General features: G+C 37.6%; 1 protein-coding gene across 7 annotated transcripts in view; it reads left to right on the top strand.

Annotated features, from left to right (window-relative positions):
* LOC124167167 (GRAM domain-containing protein 2B-like) overlaps nt 1-15469 on the top strand; it is a 648383-nt gene that overhangs the window by 169439 nt on the left and 463475 nt on the right. The window lies entirely within an intron of this gene.

Below are 15469 nucleotides of genomic sequence, written 5' to 3'. Positions count from 1 at the left end.
GTTAATTTCAGCATTTCTGCTGCGCAGCCACGTTGATAGCACTTTTTTGATGATATATTGAATAAGGAACGTGTAATACGAGTAAGTCGTCTAAAATGCTAAAGTGAGATTCAAGATCAATCGAGACGGATTTCAAAAGTGATTGTTGAACATAATTTGAATCGAGCTGAACGGCCTTTCACACTGTTGTAGAAAGCTTGAATTGGGTTGAATATCGTTAGACAACATGATAGACAATGGAATAACGTAAAGCAAAACGGAGTTTCTTATAATCATAAATTTGTTTACAGGCAAATATTTTCAATTTCTTGCAGTTCCTAACTTCTCTTCTACTTCATGTAGTAGGGTAGTAGGCAGAATTCTTCAAATATATTCCTTTACTTCTTGAAAAAGTTAATGATGGCTTCAACGGCTTTTTTCTCCCAAGCGACCATGATGTCAATACTCATACCATCTCCAAAGTAGGGTTGGGAAGGCTATAAGACCTTCACTGATTATTTGAAACACTTCAAAGCTATTCGAGATTCAATAGAAATTGTAATCGTTCAATAGAAGATGAATTTGATGGATACACAATGATTTAAGAGCATTCAAGACGAAATTTCCGCAGTCATGACCATTGTAATGACGTTATATCCATATTAGAAAGCTTGTTCAACGAGTCTTGAACGGAATTTGTCGTGAATTTGACAGTGTGAAACCGCCTTTATATTTACACACTCTTTTCTTTCTCACGTCCGTGACAAGCGTTTCCCCAGTTCGTTATCTCGAGGAAAAAAAAGTCTGTGCTTCTATTACCTCCTCGTGTTGACTGATTTAGGCATCGCCTCCCGGATGCATGTTCTCGACGAGCGTATAGCGATTGGAAGTTTTTTTCGCTTCGCAAAAAGTACGCCATCCGTTTGATCATTCACAGAATTTTTCTTCGAGATAGCAATTCCCAATTTATTGAAATTAATAGTAATTATTTTGGCGAAATGTTAATTTAAATCAACAACATTAAGTGTTGAAGTTTATAAATAAGCAAAGGGTTGTCAAGGGTCATAACAAGTTGTTGACTAGTTACAAGAGCAGTTGAATGAATAAGTTAAAAGAGACAACAACATCGTGTATACTTAAGAAGAATAATTGAGTTACATTACAGTTTTTAGGCACTTCAAGCATCGAAGTGCCACACAGTGCCACAGTGTTTGTGTAAAGAGATAAGTTGGCGTGAAATACTTTGCCTAAGTTATTGGAATCGTCAATAAAGGTGGTTTGGAGCAGTGTAAATGAAAGGGCGTGGTATTCCGGAATGTAAATAATCTTTAACAGAGGATCATACATACCCATTTCCTGGGAGGGCCAAACCATCCAGGCGGGACTCGAACCCGCGACCTTTGGTATGGTAGGCGAGGATTTATCCCTGCCGCCACCGATGCCGACGTGCAAATGAAGCGTATCGCTATACCCTTAAAGATAAGCGTTGAAATAAGACTCGAAGAAATTTTACTGTTTGTTAAAGAACTTATTCTCAACTCAATACGCGGTGATATGAAAAAGGCAATTTTTTCCTAATTTTTACCTTCATATAAGAAGAAGTCCCAAGAAAAGAACTAGCGGAGAATAAAGGCCGTTTTACACGGGGCACGGAATCGCGCAGGTTAGAGCTGCATTTATCTCTAAAATGGCGTGAAATTGCGCAAATGCGTGAACGAAATTAGAGCAGGGGCTATTTTGCCGTCTCGCATCCACGCATTCTCGCATGTGTTCTAGCAATTCACCGCTTTACACGACGCAATTTTGATTTCGCCTTCGCACGTACGTCAGATTGCGCAATTCCGTGTACCGTCTAAAACGGCCTTAACCCAGTGATACCCTAAAGGGAAACTAGTTTATTTCCTGCATTCAACGGTTTCCGGTTCAACTTTGAGGAAGTTAAAGTTCGCGAATGAGAAAACGACTTCGTTTTCTTCCACTGATTTATTTTCTTGGTTCGACATGTTTCAACCTCAAGAGATCATTTTCAAGTACTCTTTTCAAGTACAAGGTACTTGAAAATGACCATGACATTTTCTTGCTACGACATGTTGAAACATGTCGTAACAAGAAAATAAATCCGTGGAAGAAAACGAAATCGTTTTGTCACTTGATGGAAACTAGTTTAGCCTGTTGAATCTAAGGTTTCCGCGGCGTTTCTCCATATGAGTCACGGCTTTTGGGTGTTCCTCCGCGTTGTGTTGTCCATAGGTGACGACAGTTTCTCCAGCTATCCTGCTGTCGTCTTCAGGTCAGAAGTAGCGATGCATAAATTTGGCCGTCTTATATAGGCACTGGGGGATCGGAGGACGGCTCTAATTGGTTGTTTCTCAGTTTCATGGACTTAGTCTTGAATTCGAAAGTCTTTTCAATTCGTCTTTTACTGAACGGTTACAAATTCTATTGAATCTCAAATGCAGTTCCGCCTTTCCGCCGTCTCGGAGCACGTGTGGTCTGCCTGGCTACTTTGTAGACTTCAATAAGCCCACTGTTCTGTGTAATGAAAGCCGCTACTACCCTAGGCTTATCGAAGAAGCTATAGAGATAACTAAGCACCCCGAGAACTGCAACAGAGAAGACGGCTACACATTAGCCAACACATGGAAAAGGGTCTTCAAAATCAATGACCAATCAGAGCCCATGTGAGAACCAACCAATCAGAACCGACCTTCGATCCCCAAAGTGCCTATACAAAACTGTACTGAGATAACGGTCAAATTAATGCATCGCTACTTCTGACCTGAAGACGCCAGCAGGATCACTGGAGAGACTGTCGTCACCTGTGGACAACACAACGCCCGAAAGCCGTGACTCATATAGTTTAACATGTGATAAAAATTGAATATTGTTTGCATTGTGTCCGTTAAGGTATTTATAAAGTTCATAATTAAGATGTTCATTGATTCCAATTAATTACTTCCTGTCTTTGTTCCTGCTCATAAAGTTAAAAATCAATCAGAAGGAGTAAAATATCTTTCCTGAGAGACATCTCAATTATATCAAGATGTTGCACGCTACCCAATTCACTGGTTGCGTTTTGATATCACGTAACAGATTAGGAGAGAGCCAGCATTTACCAGATGAAAGTTTTTTCGATTACTTGCAGGATCCGATATCGATAAATACCAAAAAAAAAAATATACTGAGATAACACGTAGCTTGTATTTTTATTGATCGATCTACCTTGAACTTGTCATTGAAATGGAAGACTGAACGTCGGAAATGAGAAATCGTAACAGTCTTCAGCATAACTTTTCGCAGACGTAGTGAGCCATTTGAATGTCTCCATTGGAGATCTTCCAGGACTGCAACATTGTTGAGAGGAATTGCATAACCAACAGGCGCAATGGAAAGTTTTAAACAGACCCACTCTACATAACCACTCATAAAAGTGAACTGTCTTCATCTTATTTCGTCAAAATTGTATCTTATTTATTTAATGAAAGCTATTTCATCTTTATCTCCTGCGGTCGTTTTCTGTTTTTTAATTCAAAGCTTTTCTTTGATTTAAAAAGGATAGCTTTTCATTGAACTTTCACGTATAATTTTGTTTTCATTGCTCAGAAAGTTATTTGGAACCATAAACGTTTAACCACTTCATCACAGCATCTTTCGTTCCATTGAGATAATCGACATAGGATCAGTAATTATTTATCTTCTTTCCTCTTGTCAGATTTTATAGCATTCCTTTGCATTTTTCTTCTTGGGTGTCTAAATTCAAAGCTCCAAATTCCATTTACTATACCGGTTTTCATAGATGTTATGCCTAAATGAAATTATTAAAAATTGATTTAATAATATCGTGTTTTATCATTTACCGTTGTCTCTAACACGTATATTCACAGTTTTACCTTTTAAGTGGTGGTCGATCAATCAGTATGAAAGTCCTTTGATAATTTTCCATCGAGCTGAATCTCATGTGGGATTAACGCATCGCTGTTTGAGCGCAGGTGTTGAATGTTTTCCCATACATATTATATCTTCAAACAATTATATCTCGGATTGATTTAAGAAAATTTATTTTTCTGAATGAATCCAAGTTGACTTATTGAGAGGTTTGTCATCTTTACCGCTCTTTATTACCATTCTAAATGCTTTAAAAAAATATTGATCCTGGAAATACGAGCTTTGTCGCTTCTCTGGAAGTCAAAGCTTTCCTCTTTCGACCTACAATAAGCGTCTCTGAAAATAATGAACTGAAGAATAAACATTTTATCAATCTTTTGTATGGAATCTACCGCGGTAAAAAAGATTTACATTGCCACAATTTCACTTATTTTGAGAGCCACACGGAAATATGAAAAGAAAATAAGAAAAAAAATCCAACGGCATTATTACTCTTCCATCATGCTTGGTGATTGTGCTTCGAGACGAAAAACGAATTTCCATATCTATCATTTCAGTAAAATATATAATGTAAACAGACTCCTCTCTCGCTCTTGGGTTGGGTTCGTGGGTTGCCTGCGGTCGTTGGTGAGAAAAATAACGAAATGAAACAGACTTTACTTTTCAAATCTAGTTATATTAAAGCCTATACTGGATACGATCAACAAGACTTGTAAACTTGAACAACAAGGAAAATAGAATCCCGGGAGGTATTCAGGTGCCCGACTCCCACGAAGAAGCCTCTCCTTCGTCCTTGCACTGCTCCCGCTTGCACCTTCCCCCCGTCTGTGCCGTCCGTCCTCCCTGTCGCTGCTTCTGCTCCTTTTTTTTGTTCGTATTCCGGCCGCTGGCGCTGTCAGTCCAGAAGCGAACACCGGATTGGTCATAATATCTTAATCTAACGTTTTGTCGGACTTGGAAATATTGCGGACCTAATATAATGTTCTCATTATCGGCGTTAAAGATATGTATTTTCAATTTCTCAAGAAATCTAAGCCAAGCGCGCAGCGTCCAAGTCTCTAGCGATGCCCAGCCTTGTTCTTTCAACATATGTGTAAAGCTTTCTGTACGCCCATAGCAGTTTTTCACTTATCGCGCAGCTTTCCTTTGTATTTTGAATATGAAATAGTTGAAACCAATTTCCGTCCACTTGCTTTTGCTGTCGGCCGACACTTTTAATTTAGAAAACAGGGTTCATGAATGAATGAATGAATGAAATTTACAGTTTTATTCCTATTCATAACACTTATATGCCGTAAAATGCTGTGCATTTTGAATTGAAAAGTCCTGTTGACGTTTCTGTCTGTAACATTAATGCTATATTTACTCGCTCATAATTTATTATTAATACTGAATAAACAAGCCTATGAAAATATTTAAAGAATCCAATTGAAGATCTGCACCACCATATTAGCTTCTTACCATGCATTGGAATTTTTACCCCATTTTATGAAATTAATTTTGTAATTATTTCCACCGAAAACGAATTTCGTGTCCTAGTGTAAAAATATGCATCTACTAACGATATGAATTATTAATCATAATTTTACATGAAATTGCTTTCAATTTATAAATTATTCATAAATTGAGAACTTAACTTGGAAAATCAACCCTTTTGTCTGATCGTTACCCTTTTTTTGAGAAAATATCTCAAAGAAGCTGCGATTGACGGTGATGCAACAGAAGCGTATAGTAAAAACTTGATAAGTCCTGTGGGTTTAGAAAAACATTTCAAAAGGATCTAAAGTGAGGCACTCTTCTTTGATAAGATAAGAACTGACCGAACTAAATTAACATTAAGAATAATAATTTTCTTGCGTACTATATCCTTATCAAGGTGTTCTGAGAACTTCTTTTTTACATAAAAATTCCCGGAGTATAAGAATATTTGTGTTAATTCATTGCTCGGGTTTGTCTTCTTATTTGTTATCGACACCTGCATTTGCAGGTGTTTTATTGATTATCCTGATAGTAAACTACGTGAAAAGATTTTATAATGCGGCATTTACGAACTTGTTGAATTTTTTTGTGGTTAAGCGGATAAGTTAGCACGTGTTTATCTTTTAAATCGGGGAAAAGGTGATTCAAAGGACGGAGTTATCTATATAGCGCTATCTTCTTAACAGTGGGATATTTTAAGATCAAATGCAATTAATATTATGTTCAATTTTGAAATTGAACTAAATACGGATTTTTAATCAAAATTATTTTTTATGTTTTTTCCTATTACAAAAATTATTTACTTCACTAATTTTCGCACGATATATTGAAGACATCATTAATCATTTATCATCATAAGTCCTAGTAGTGGTTAATCGCACCTCTTCATTTATCTCTCATATTCGCTGGCCTTTTCATAGCGACGTGTGTCTTCCCTTTAAGATCCTTTACAACCTGTCCTATGTAAATCATTCGGGGCCGTTCCTGGTCCTTCTTGCCTTCCGCTTGTCCTCTAACAATTTTTTTCATTAGGCCATCACCTCTCATTATGTTGCATGTCTTAACTGAGTTTTTCCGTCACCTCTTTAGAAGACTTCTCTTTTCCCCATTCTTCTCAGCACTTATTCATTGCTTATTTGGTTGATCTAATTTATCATCATTTTTTTCGGTTCCACTCTTTGGAATTATTCGACTCTGACCTTTCTGCACCTTTCAGCGTCCAAGCTTCTCTCCCATAGTGTAGCATTCTCCATATATAGCATCTCATAAAATAGTCTCGTAATGTGGGCGACTCAATTGTCCCGCCTTCTCCTTAATGGTTTTAGAAGATCTCTCTTCTCTCACTCTTCGTAGGACATACTCATAACTTTCAGACATAGATACATTACAGACATAAAATGAATTACTTAAATATCCATAACATACTTAAAATTGAATTTTCACTCCGCTTGATTCCATGTAGCGAATATTTCTGGATATTTTGGGAGAATTTTGTACTTTTATTTTCCTTATTTTCTCACCACGAACCCAAACAATAGGGTAGTTTCCTTCATCAAAGAAAACGAAAGGGATTGATTGCGATTCGTTACCCACCATTAGTGTATTCATAATATACAAATTATTTGGTTTTAGAAATACCGGTTTAAAAGAATGGCATGGGTCAATTTTATCCTTATTTGAAAAATGCCAGATTGGCGCCCACGCAATGCCACTCTAAGTGACGTCCCAGGGTCCTAGATGCTATACGAGTGGATAGGAGTTTTACATCGTCTGAGATTACCAATGCATGCATGAGGCACAGAGCTCAGGGAGACATGTCTTAATAATCACCTATTAAAACTGGCTATGGTCGGAAAGTTTCCTTCGTTTGATAAGGTGTTAATAATCCATAATTCAGCCAAGCGCTACCTACTAGCAGAGAACTCTGCTACCTGCTAGCAACCTGCATCAGCAGACTGCGCCAAGCGGCGCACATGTCTTCGTCCCAAGGTCACCTCACTTTGCGGCAGCGGGAACCAGAATGACGTCACACGGGATTTTCCCGGCATTCATACTTAGCCATCGCATTTTCGCGCGCTTGAAAATTTTCACTTTTCATTTTATCGCGAAAAATAGATATCGTCATTTAAAAATCTAAAAGTGTGAAATGCGTTCTCCAGGAGTAATAATCTTTCGATTTTGGCATTAAAAAATAAAAGGAAACCACCCTATTATCGTGTGAAAATTAAAAAAATAGAACGACATGTCAATGATCCACTATCCGACCCAGACGTTGTTATATATTCGTGACGGCAGATCTCACCCCATATTAGCCCTCAGGCTTGTGAAAATGACTCAATCAAGGTTGAGTGGAGTTTTTTCCCAGAGCAATTGAAATGAACATCACCACTGATTACGCGGTAGTCTTGAAATATAAAGCAAAGTTGAGACCCTGCGCTTTCACGCCGTTTCCTTCCACTGGGTCTCTTTGCTGATCGAATATTTTTTCTCTGCAGTAGGCAATAGTTTCCGCCGAAGTTCAAACTCTGGATCCAATGGACAGTTGTCAAACGCTGTATTCCCATCGCTACTGCCAAGGGTACTGCATAGGGGAGACCCATTAGGGTAGTTTCCTTCATAAAAAAAAAACGAAAGGCATCGATTGCGATTCGTAACCCACCATTAGTGTATTCATAATATACAAATTATTTGGGTTTAGAAATCCCAGTTCAGACGAATGGCAATCGTCAATTTTAACCGCATTTGAAAAAGGCCAGATTGGCGCCCATGCGATGCCACTCCACTTGACGTCACAGGGACCTAGTTTCTATACTTACGAGAGGATAGGAGTTATACATCGTCTGAGATTACCAATGCATTAATGAGGCACAGAGATCAGGGAAAAATTCTTAATAATCACCTATTAAAACTGCCTAAGGTCGGAAAGTTTCCTTCGTTTGATAGGGTATTAATAATCCTTATTTAAGCCAAATGCTACCTGCTAACAGGATACTCTGCTATCTGCAAGCAGCCTGCATTCTATCAGCGCTCAAAGCCTCGCCCCAAGGTCACCTCACACGCCGACAGCGGGAACCAGAATGACGTCGCACGGCGTTTTCCCAGCATTCATTCTTAGCCGTCGCGTTTTCTTGCGATTGAAATTTTTCACTTTTCATTTAATCGCTAAAATTAGATACCGCCATTTAAAAATCCAAAAGCGTGAAATACGTACTCCAGGAGTAATAATCTTTCGATTTAGCCAATAAAAAAATAATAGGAAACCTCCCTATTCCTTCCCATAGAATGTTGATTTCTGTTGCCACTTCGGTCGCATTTTAATCGGTTTTCAAAATGCCGGCGGTGCGGTGATGAGTGCAATATTATCCACTTTTTTCCAATATTTTGCATTATAATGTTACTAATAATGAGGAAGAGCATTGAAAATTTGTGACATTTATAGGTCACATCATCATGCATATAATTCCTATTAACACCTCTAATTATACCTTATTTCCCCGTGAATCTCGGATCATTTTTTCCGTTAGCGACGCGAGTAGCAAATTTTGTAAACCAATTTAAAAGCGCGGTGGGTGACATCACATGTACAGGCAGACTTGTGGATCCCCTTTTTTTAATATTACTGGCTTCTGCGGTCCCAAAATTATGAGCATGAATTTGTTGTAAGGCAGGAAACACTGCTCGATGGAGAGGAAATAACTTTACAATTCAGCCAAAGGAAATTGCTTTTGACATGGGAAAAATATGGAAGATTATTTCGATTACGAATCCGTTTTCAGTTCACTGAAAAACAATGACTTAAAATTAATTTCATTTGATTTTAACACACACTAGATATTTAACAGTATTAGTACATGCCTCCATGTTCATTGCCCTATGTATGGCCGAGATCGGGTCGACTTAGCGATAAATTGTCGAGTACAAAGTAAGCAAAGATATCCGATCCCTTCAATACGGAGAATAGCCTTGTTTGATCTATCAACACCATCATCCTATTGATTCTGGCTGCGTACTTAAGTCACAGTTAGATTGGCATGCTTTCCTAGTGAGCGATATTCTTCAGAAGAAGGACTTCCTCCTCTCTATCACTTAGCAATTTTTACGACGAATGGGTGATTATTCTAGGAAGCTTATTGATTCTCTACGCAGGTAAGATTATATATTTTTTTAATTCGGTGTAAGGATTTTAATAAGTATGGGAACCTGAGTGAGGAGGATTTTATGCCCTTTTAAGACGAATAGGTGCTTATTCTAGGAAGCTTATTGATTCTTTGCGCAAGCAAACTTATATTTTTTTTAATTCAGTGTAAGGAATCTACTGAGTATAAGAACCTAAGCGTCCATGAGGATTTTATGTCCTAAGGGGAAAAAATGTCTTTCAATGATCTTTGTTTCTTATGCCCATGGTGAAACTAAATACTTAGGCATCATGATAAAAATACTTTATATAATTAATTTATTTTTAATGAAAAAATAATTTCAGAGTGAGTCCTAACCAATAATCGGGCTGAAACATTGAGTAAACTAAAAAAGATTTGGTGCTTTTGCGGAGTATAGTTTGCGATGAAGGGTTCTCTTGATTACCTCCGGGTCAGGAACTGCATTACTGTCGACTCGGTCATCGTCCTCGGGGAAAAAGTGTCGAGAGAGAATTTTGACCTGTTTATAACCAGTCACTCCGGTGGTCAGGTGGCAGATGGACCGTTTTCAACGGCGCGCTTCGCTCTGCTGTCGTACTTCTGATCATTTCGCCTCGCCTTCCGAATGGTTTTGAGCACTGGTTTCCATGTGTTGCTCAAGGTATAACCGAAATCTCTATTGAGAGAGTTTTTGTCAAGTGCAATTACAATCGATTCTTCAAAAAGTCGATCCAAAAAGCCGTAGCAAGCATATTAATAGTAATAATAATTTATCTATACCAATTGACCGGATGCAATCACTGCCAATACTGTTTTACATTTTACACTATACGTTGTACGCATTCAACCTTGATGAGGGAGACGTAATTTTCCTACCCTAATGGTAATCGAATCTGAAAGGTTTGCTTAGTAAGCAAGGGCTTTATTCCAGGACCATGGCTACAGCCAGAAAATAATATATGTATTGTTAAACCAAACTGCAAAAATTAATTGCTTGGTTTTTAATATAGGGATTTACACGCAGAACCATAATAATTGATACTTCAAACTTTCGCGGGTAATAGTCTGCGGATCAGCCATAGTCAAGGAAATCAGCCAATCCCATAGGTTTAGGGTCCTAATACTCATATTTAGTTTATGCTTTCCAGATGAATTAAATTAGATGGTACGAATTTGAGGTTAATTATCAATACATACCCACTATTTCATTACCAGATATGTAATATTATTCAATTACGTCGCTTTTAGGTAATGCTTTGTATAATCGAATTCAAAAGTATTGCAACGAAAGAAGTCATCCACGGGAACGAACCAGTCTTAAAGTAAATCGAAGTTCTGCAAGTGAATTTATTATGAAGTATGAGGTGCACCATTAATTTGGCATTAAACATTGCAGACATCCAGTATAAATTTTCGTTTAACGGCATATCAATAAAAATGGGACTGTTTTTCAAAATTACCTCCTACCAATACTATAAAAAATACCGGAACTCCATTTCCAAACTGCGGCGAGAGTAGTGCCGGTTCATTCTCTGCAATACTTTTGAAATAGACTGTACGTCTAAGATGACTTTCTAATTTTATAATTATCTTTTATAAAAGAAAAATAACGTTTTTATTATTTTCATTGAATTTTCCACCGGATTTAACTTCTGAAAAACACAATGGCTGGCCGACCATGGTCAATAACAGTATACGAGCGTGATGCGCCCACTCCCAACGGCCTTCCTCCGCTCTTTTCAAAGCAGGTTCACAGAGGGATAAAAGCGTTTCTAATTTTAAAATGTAGAAAAAAGGCAGGGTCTTATGTACAAATTTAATTGGAATGTTCATGTACAAATTGATGTCAGAGGACCTCTTTAAACACAACATTGGAAGTAATTACACTATCCTCCGTTAAACGCACATGATGATTCATACTTACGTATCAACAGGAGACTTGAATGTGGAATCAGCCGCATTTTGATAAAAGTTATTTAAATAATGCTAGATATTGTTGCAAATGAACAAATGTATCAGTTTGTGCGCCGTTAACGTCAGGAATATTTACCGATTTTTGGTTTTATATATTTTTTTAATTTTTTTAAATTTAAAAACCAATTTTAGGAAACAATAGCAATATTTAGGAAGTAAGATATGCCATCGCATGTTCTCTGATAAATTCTGTGCATTTTGGTACCTCATTTGTAGTTTGGTTGCGTATAAGTTGAGAAAAAGGTATTTGTACAGTAGAAATAATATAGAAGATTTTATAGGCAAACGTCTTGCCAGATTCACGGAAATCAGCATACCACATACGACCCTAGTATCTACATTGCCTACAATGCCTAATGACCTACATTCGGCCCACGTACGTAATTCAGGGAGTCGGCAACTCTACCACATCCATGTCATTTCACACCAGTCCAGCTTATCCTACGGTGTTCTTAAGCACTCTCTAAGGAGCCTATTGTCTTTGCCTCTTTCCCTGCGATCGATGAACACCTTATGAGGGCCTCTTTGTCCGCCTGCTCAAATTCTTGCCCCCCCCCCCCCCTCATCTCTCCTCAGAAGGCGGGCGTGAAAAATCCAGTCTCCATTTCTACTTTCTAGATACATTTGTCCTAGATAAATAATATGTCGGGAATCCCTACGTCTACTAAATACATCCAGCAGCTTGATCTAGTACAGGGTTAACTCTATTCTCACCTATCAAAAGCAATATCCAGCCCTTTCTACATGGGGCACGTAGTAACCCAGTCAATCAACCTGAAGGTAGGTTTGGATAACATTTGGGCTCTAAATTTGGGTTAAAAATATAAATAACTGATAAATTCGGGCTTGACTCTGTGAAATATCCCCATATTGGAAATAAAAGAATAAAACTTTGTAATATTTACTTGTATATATAAGTCGACGAGACCCAGTTTTCGTAACGTAGTTACATCTTCAGGTGACTGATATTACATGTGTCATATATTTATACATAATTGAATATGCACTTGTTGTTAAAAAAAATGTTTAAGGATGTAATGCGCTGTTTGATCAACATATGTAACATTGATATTCAATTATGTATAAATATAAGATGCATGTAATATCAGTCACCTGAAGATGAAACTACGTTACGAAACCCGGGTCGTGCCCACTTATATATACAAGTGAACCTTACAAAATTTTATTCTTTTACTGGCTTATGCAGTTCAACTGATTTAAAATAGATGATACGAAGTTGAGGTTGTTAGCAATACGTAGCCACTATATCATTACCAATTATATGATATTGTTCATTTACGTCGCGCTTTGTGCAGTCGAATTCAAAGGTATTGCAACAAAATAAATCAAGCACGGGAACGAACCAGTTTTCTTGTGTCACGAAATCAACTTAATCGTAAGAAAGGGCTAAATAGCCCTAAATTCGGTTGATAAACGAAGATGATATTATTGTTATTTTTATGATAATTATTCATTGACCTTAAGAAGCCGGTAAATCAGTGAAACTGTCGTCCGGAATAAATATGGAACGACCCGTACTAGAGCCCGGAAGAGCCACTTGTTCATTGTTGTCGCAATTTTTAAGGGAGTAATTTGGAGTGACCTAAAAAAAAGCGGGGTGCAATATCAGCGAAACTGTTTTCCGGAGGAAATGTGGACCAACGCGGGGTAAAGCCAGTAAAAGCTGCATGTTAATTGATGTCGAAAGTTTTAAACGAGTAATTTGGCGCGAATAATGTCTGGACGAGCGGGAGTGATGTGTCCCCTTAAGTTTCACGGCTTAGCGCGATGACGCATGGGAAAAACTCTTCCAGCACCCAAAATCTCTCACGGTTTTAACTAACCAACCAACCACCACTGCCTGACGACGTCTAATTTTCCACCGCACGATATATATACTCTGTGTTCCGCCTCCTCTTTTTTTCCTTATTTGTTTCACCTTCACGCCGCTAGGGGATACGGTTTTTTTTGCCGGAAGGTGGGCGTGTCCATGGTGAATAATGGAGCGAAAGGCGATGAGTGGGTGGGCGGGTAGAATTTGTGTGTGTGGAAACGTGTGATGGTTTAATTCTGTGGAGGCCTTAAAAAAAATACTGGTCCGTTTTGTGCGATACACGCTGTCGGTGGATAGACCACCCCGAATTGGGAATGAATAGCTGTATGCTCAATTAAAGATGTTACATTGTGGTTGAAAAACACAAAAAAAATACTTTTTGCCTTTTTATAAACGTATGCAGGACACTTTCATTGATTAAATCCACTTTGTCACAATAAAGCTATACAAGCGTCCTCAGAATATGGAAATTACAAGCTTACATCTTGATTATAATACTTTTCCCATCTCTTTCGGCCGTATTCACAGTTTCCTTAGTAAGCTACTAACGCCCAAGTAGCGTTCTAAGTAGTAGCATACTAGCAAAATGGTATTCATAGATCGTTAGTAAGGGCTACTAAGCTTAGTATGCTACTATCTTAGTAGCCGGTTCTTAGTCGCCCTCCGGCCTTGTCTAAGGGAGCTACTAAATATGGCGGACCGTTGTGGATGATCGAACTCCAGTTTTATTTGTATACTGTTATAGAGTTTTTATGCATTTGTTCCAAAATGGAATACGAGAATCCATTCTTCAAGTAAGGCAGGCAACGTATGTAGTGTAATTGTTGACAGGAATTGAAAGTTTTTCGTAGCTGCGAGGAAGCTACGACTTGCAGTGAACTTGTGCCTCTAGTGTAAGTGAACACAATTTGTACATTCAATGCGCCCCTAAGTGAATTGATTGCATATAGACGATGAAGTAAAGAGTGAAGGACAAGTGAAGTGATTTGTGAGTGTATGAGCTACGACAAAATTATTTATTTCTTTCATACTGGTTTAACCATTTCGATCAAAGGTATCTACTAGCTGTTGCGAAGGGGATATGTTTCATATTTGAAGCAGTTGTTCTTTAGGGATACAGCAAACGATTATAAATTTTCATTCGTTTGTGCGCTTTTAATTTGTGTTTGATCATAATTCTTATTCTAGTAACTTTATCGTGAGCTTTCGGCAGTGTTTACATTCCGCGTATTTCGTTGCGCTGTTGTTTTGTTTTGGTTACGATGCGAGTGATAGTGGAGAGTGAGATTGGAAGTTCGTTGATGTTACAATTTCTGGTTTAAAAATTTGTTTCAGCCTATTTATTTCATTGTCTACGTAATGGTTATGTGAAATAGCATCAACTGATTCTAAATCATTAGTGATGAGTGGGAAGTGAGATGTGAAGAATTCTTTCGAACGTCAACGAGTGCAAATTCTTTTGGTGCAGAGTGATTGGAAAACTGATTATCATTGTTTACTAGAGTTACGTTATAGTGTTTTAAATTAAGTGTGAGTCAAGATTTTCATTGAACCAGTTGATTCAGAATGTACGGATTATAAGTGTCATAAAGGCAGCTCGTGAAATGTGAAGTGAAATGTTGTGTGCGTTGTAGTGCTATTTGTGATATGATCAGCAATAAATAAGTAAAACAAGTTACGTTAATTATGCTTTGTTTTTTACATTAACCACCTCTAGCAAACTATATGCCGTATATTTCCGCGCAATTAAATTGAAACACCGTTTAATAAAAAATATATTAAAATCAATGCTTGATTGAGCAAAGCAATTCTTGATTATTTACTGTGGTAACGAGGTTACGAGAATCGTTTTTACAATCCATTGCTGAAAACAAGGCGTTGAGAAATAAGGAATTAAAAACTAGGATTGAAATTAATATCAATAATTATTTAATTACTTTGAAAGAAAGGTAAAAGTATTTGAATAATGTATGTGTATAAGGCTTTTAAGCTGAGGAAATGAGTTAACAGGTACAATCAATCAGTTTTTGTGTACCATAAATCGTAGGTATTTCAATTTTCTGTTGTCCAACTCGTTCGAAGAATCACAGATTAAACCCGTAGTTGAAGAATTTGATAACCATGGAAAACCTCACAAATCCATTCATCTATGATATTTGAGTTGATGGCTGTTTGCTGTTCG

The sequence above is a fragment of the Ischnura elegans genome, chromosome 10 (assembly GCF_921293095.1).
Source record: "Ischnura elegans chromosome 10, ioIscEleg1.1, whole genome shotgun sequence".
NCBI classification, from domain to species: Eukaryota; Metazoa; Arthropoda; class Insecta; order Odonata; family Coenagrionidae; genus Ischnura; species Ischnura elegans.
The sequence above is the reverse complement of the archived record's forward strand: the minus strand, read 5'-3'. Positions and strand labels throughout refer to the sequence as shown.